Consider the following 5,000-nt stretch of genomic DNA (forward strand, 5'->3'; position numbering starts at 1 on the left):
GTAAACAACACATGGGCAAAGCATCCGAACTTGTTGCACATTTTAACATCAAACACAGAGACATTCCTCTGGTGTTTAAGTGCGCTAAATGTGACAAAACCAACTCAAACCACCGATCGATTGCCTGTCATGCCCCCAAATGTGGGGGAATAAAGTTAACTGAGGAAAGCTTACCAATGGTCTGTGAATGTTGCCAGGCACGCTTTGTAACTCTAAGTGGCCTTTCGCAGCACAAGAGGCATGCTCACCCAGTCACCCGTAATGAGGAAAGGATTAAAGATGGTATAAAGGGTACCTCGCAGAGAGGGGTACACCGTAGCTGCTGGTCTTTGAAGGAAGTAGAACAGCTGGCCCTTCTAGAGTTGCAGTTTCAGGGGAAAAAGAATATCAATAAGATCATTGCTGAAGCGCTTGGGACTAAGACCAACAAGCAAGTCTCTGACAAGAGACGGGACCTAAGTAAAAAGACAGGGGCCCCCATGTCAGACAGCTTACATTTTTCTTCTAGGCCTCTTGAGACATTGTCTCCCCCACCAAATGTAACAACGGGGACTTCATCCATACTCGCTCAAGCAGCTGAGCGGCTTACGAATGAGAATTCTGGGACCCTGGAAAAGCCTGCAATGGAGGCAATAAAGGCTTGGCTTAACGGCGAGGGCCAACATGATGCCCTCGTAGAAACTGCCACAGCATTGATGCTTTGTCCGATGAGATTGGTGAAAAACAAAGGCAAACGTTCAAAACCCGAGAACGACATTATTAAACCCAGGATATTACCCACACGATCTTGGATGAAGAAGAGAGCGGAAAAACGAGGAAGCTTCATGAAGCACCAGAAGCTCTTCTTTAAGAACCGCTCTCTTCTTGCGTCCTTAGTCCTGGATGGCACTGAACGTCATGAATGCCGAATCCCGAACGCAGATGTATATCGTTTTTACTGCGAAAAATGGGAGAAGGTGTTGCCATTCAATGGCCTGGGCCAATTTAAGTCATCAGGTGTTGCAAATAACGAATACTTTGAGCCCCTAATTTCGGTGGAGGAAGTTCAGACTGCCATACGGGCCATTAAACCAACGTCAGCAGCTGGGCCAGATGGCCTAACAAGGGCTGCAATCTGTGCTGCCGACCCCGAGGGTCGGACACTGACAGCCCTATTTAATGCATGGATGATTACAGGAATTATTCCCAAAGAGTTGAAAAAGAATAGGACGATTCTTATTCCTAAGGTTATGGACGATGAAAAGCTGAAAGAATTGGGGAACTGGAGACCAATAACGATTGGTTCAATGATTCTGAGATTATTTTCCAGAATAATGACTGCACGTCTTGCTCGTGCTTGTCCCTTAAACCCAAGGCAGCGTGGTTTTATAGCGGCATCTGGCTGCTCTGAAAATCTTAAGGTGCTACAGGACCTTATGAGACACGCTAAGAAATTGCACAGGCCGTTGGCTGTCATGTTCATCGACATAGCGAAAGCTTTTGACTCGGTTTCGCATGCTCATATTTTATGGGTGTTAAGGCACAAGAAAGTAGATGAACACGTGGTGGGCATCATCCAGAACGCCTACAATCGGTGTACGACCTCGTTCAAAAGCAATGGCGAGTCGACTCGAGAAATTAGCATACGTGTTGGTGTCAAACAGGGTGACCCCATGTCACCCCTGCTCTTCAATCTTGCCATGGACCCTTTGATATGCACCCTAGAGTCACACGGAGTTGGGTACTCCATTGATACCGACCACGTGACAGCTCTTGCGTTTGCTGATGATTTGGTGTTGGTGAGCGAATCTTGGGTTGGTATGGCCGCCAATCTAGCGATCTTGGAATCATTTTGTGGGCTATCGGGATTGGAGGTTCAGGCCAGAAAGTGCCAGGGCTTCATGATAAGCCCAACCAAAGATTCATATACGGTGAACAACTGCGACCCATGGACTATCAAAAATAAAGATGTCCATATGATCCAACCTGATGAATCAACGAAATACCTTGGTCTGAAAATTGGCCCTTGGACTGGCACTATACAGCCTGATCTACATTGTCAGCTAAAGACATGGATCTCGAAAATCGATGAGGCGCCTCTGAAGCCAACTCAGAAGGTTGAACTACTCAATGCCTATGCCCTACCCAGATTGTTATATCCTGCAGACCACTCGGACTGCAAGCAATCAACTCTCCGTGGGTTGGACCAAGAGATTAGAAAGGCGGTAAAAGGATGGCTCCACCTTCCCGCTTCAACTTGTGATGGACTGTTATATGCCAGAGCCCGAGACGGAGGCCTTGCCATCTTGAAACTGGAAAAAACAATCCCTTCGGTTCAAGTTAGAAGGCTGCAACGTATAGCAAACTCGTCCGATGCTATCACCCGTAATATTGTGTCCTCGCAGGGTATGGAGGAAGAATACCGTAATTTGTGGGTACGAGCAGGGGGTGACAGTGATGCAATCTTTGCGCATGATAGAATCAGTAATGCTTGGTTGAGGCCATGGTGCGGCTTTAAACAATGCTTCTTTATCGCAGCACTACAACTAAGGGCAAATATTTACCCAACAAGAGAAAGCTTGAACAGAGGCAGAGATGGGGCCTTACGTTCCTGCAGGAAATGCTCTGCCAGACTCGAGTCCCTTTCGCACATTCTCGGTCAATGTCCTGCAGTACAGAAAGCAAGAATTGCGCGACATAACAAGATCAGTAACATTCTGGCAGACGAAGCGGCTAGATTGGGCTGGTCTGTATACAAAGAGACGGGAGAGATGAGAAAGCCTGACCTCGTGTTTGCAAAAGATGAGGAGGCGGTTGTGATCGATGTCACCGTCCGTTTTGAGCTTTCAAAGAATACCTTGTCAGATGCTGCCTCGCACAAAGTTTCGTACTATACCCCTCTTGGTGATCAAGTCAAAGTGCTGACGAAGGCTAGCAAGGTCACATTCTTTGGATTCCCGGTTGGGGCAAGAGGAAAGTGGCCCCTTGAGAATAACGAGGTACTTACCTCCCTGGGCCTGACCAAACCCAGAACGACATCACTGGCCAAGATGATTTCCCGCAGAACGCTGCTTTTCTCTCTTGATATTCTGAGAATGTTCTGTGGAAATTATGCGGTCTATGAACAGTCATAGACAACCTCCGAAACAAATAATAGTTTTGTTTTAAGATGTCATTTGTTTTAGATTGATTTTGTTATTTTCGAAGGTGAAGTCGGTTTTTATTTCATTTTACTATTTTCCACAATTTAGATTGTTATTTTCCAAGACGAAGTCTTGGTTCTTTTTTTTATTGTTAGTTTTTTTTTTAACACGTCGTATTTGTTACTTTAGAGCTTAGAGGGGACTTTATTTTCGCCTTACTATTTTCTGCCTACAAAGAAGATTAAAAATAAGCTTTTTTCAAGATGGTTTTGTTATTTTCCAAGGTGAAGTCTTGGTATTCTTATTTTACTATTTTCCATAAAGAAGACCTTTCTTTTAGATTTTGTTATTTTCCAAGACGAAGACTTGGTATTTTTATTATATTGCTATTTTTTACACGAAGCTTATTCAAGAGCACTTATATAGATTAGACTTTGTTATTTTAATTCTTTATTTTTGGACTACATCAGTTCGAGAGTCCTGTAACTTACTATTTTCTGCCTACAAAGAAGATTAGAAATAAGCTTTATTTAAGATGTTTTAGATTAGATTTTGTTATTTTCCAAGGTGAAGTCTTGGTTTTTTTTTATTTTACTATTTTCCACAAAGAAGACTTTTCTTTTCTTTTAGATTTTGTTATTTTCCAAGACGAAGACTTGGTATTTTTTTGCTATTTTTTACAGGAAGCTTTATTCAAGAGCACTTATATAGATTAGACTTTGTTATTTTAATTCTTTATTTTTGCACTACATCAGTTCGAGAGAAGACTACAAACCAGCTTTATTTAAGATGTTTTAGATTAGATTTTGTTATTTTCCAAGGTGAAGTCTTGGTTTTTTATTTTACTATTTTCCACAAAGAAGACTTTTCTTTTAGATTTTGTTATTTTCCAAGACGAAGACTTGGTATTTTTTTATTGCTATTTTTTTACACGAAGCCTATTCAAGAGCACTTATATAGATTAGACTTTGTTATTTTAATTCTTTATTTTTGGACTACATCAGTTCGAGAGTCCTGTAACTTACTATTTTCTGCCTACAAAGAAGATTACAAATAAGCTTTATTTAAGATGTTTTAGATTAGATTTTGTTATTTTCCAAGGTGAAGTCTTGGTTTTTTTTATTTTACTATTTTCCACAAAGAAGACTTTTCTTTTCTTTTAGATTTTGTTATTTTCCAAGACGAAGACTTGGTTTTTTTTATATTGCTATTTTTTTTTTACACTGCTTTATTCAAGAGCGCTTATATAGATTAGACTTTGTTATTTTAATTCTTTATTTTTGGAATACATCAGTTTGAGAGTCCTGTAACGTACTATTTTCTGCCTACAAAGAAGACTACAGACAAGCTTTATTTAAGATGTTTTAGATTAGATTTTGTTATTTTCCAAGGTAAAGACTTGGTTTTTTTATTTTACTATTTTCCACAAAGAAGATTTTTCTTTTAGATTTTGTTATTTTCCAAGACGAAGACTTGGTATTTTTTTTTATTGCTAGTTTTTTTTATATGTTACTTCAGAGCATAGAGAGGACTTTATTTTTACCTTACTATTTTCTGCCTTCAAAGAAGATTAAAAATAAGCTTTATTCAACATTACTTATATAGATTAGACTTTGTTATTTTAATTCTTTATTTTTTGGAGTACATCAGTTCGAGAATCCGGTAACCTTACCGACTCTACTCCTTGTTGCCATTGATGCACGGCAGCAGGGATTCGATAATACACGGCATCCCAGTCAGGGACCAGCTTGATCATGCTGGATCTGCGTTGGATACACCAGCATGGGAGTACAATACGGTTATTGACTCCACCCCGTGTTATCAAAGATGCATGGTAACAGGGCGAAGGAAACTCACAGCATCCTTGCCACGCTTGCG

General features: G+C 40.6%; 1 pseudogene; it reads left to right on the top strand.

Moving 5' to 3' along the window:
• LOC142911588 (28S ribosomal RNA) overlaps positions 1–5,000 on the top strand; it is a 10,493-nt pseudogene that overhangs the window by 3,494 nt on the left and 1,999 nt on the right.

The sequence above is a fragment of the Petromyzon marinus genome, unplaced genomic scaffold, assembly GCF_048934315.1.
Source record: "Petromyzon marinus isolate PM22_M1 ecotype Great Lakes invasive population unplaced genomic scaffold, UKy_Petmar_22M1.pri1.0 PM_G_Scaffold_18, whole genome shotgun sequence".
Lineage (NCBI taxonomy): Eukaryota > Metazoa > Chordata > Hyperoartia > Petromyzontiformes > Petromyzontidae > Petromyzon > Petromyzon marinus.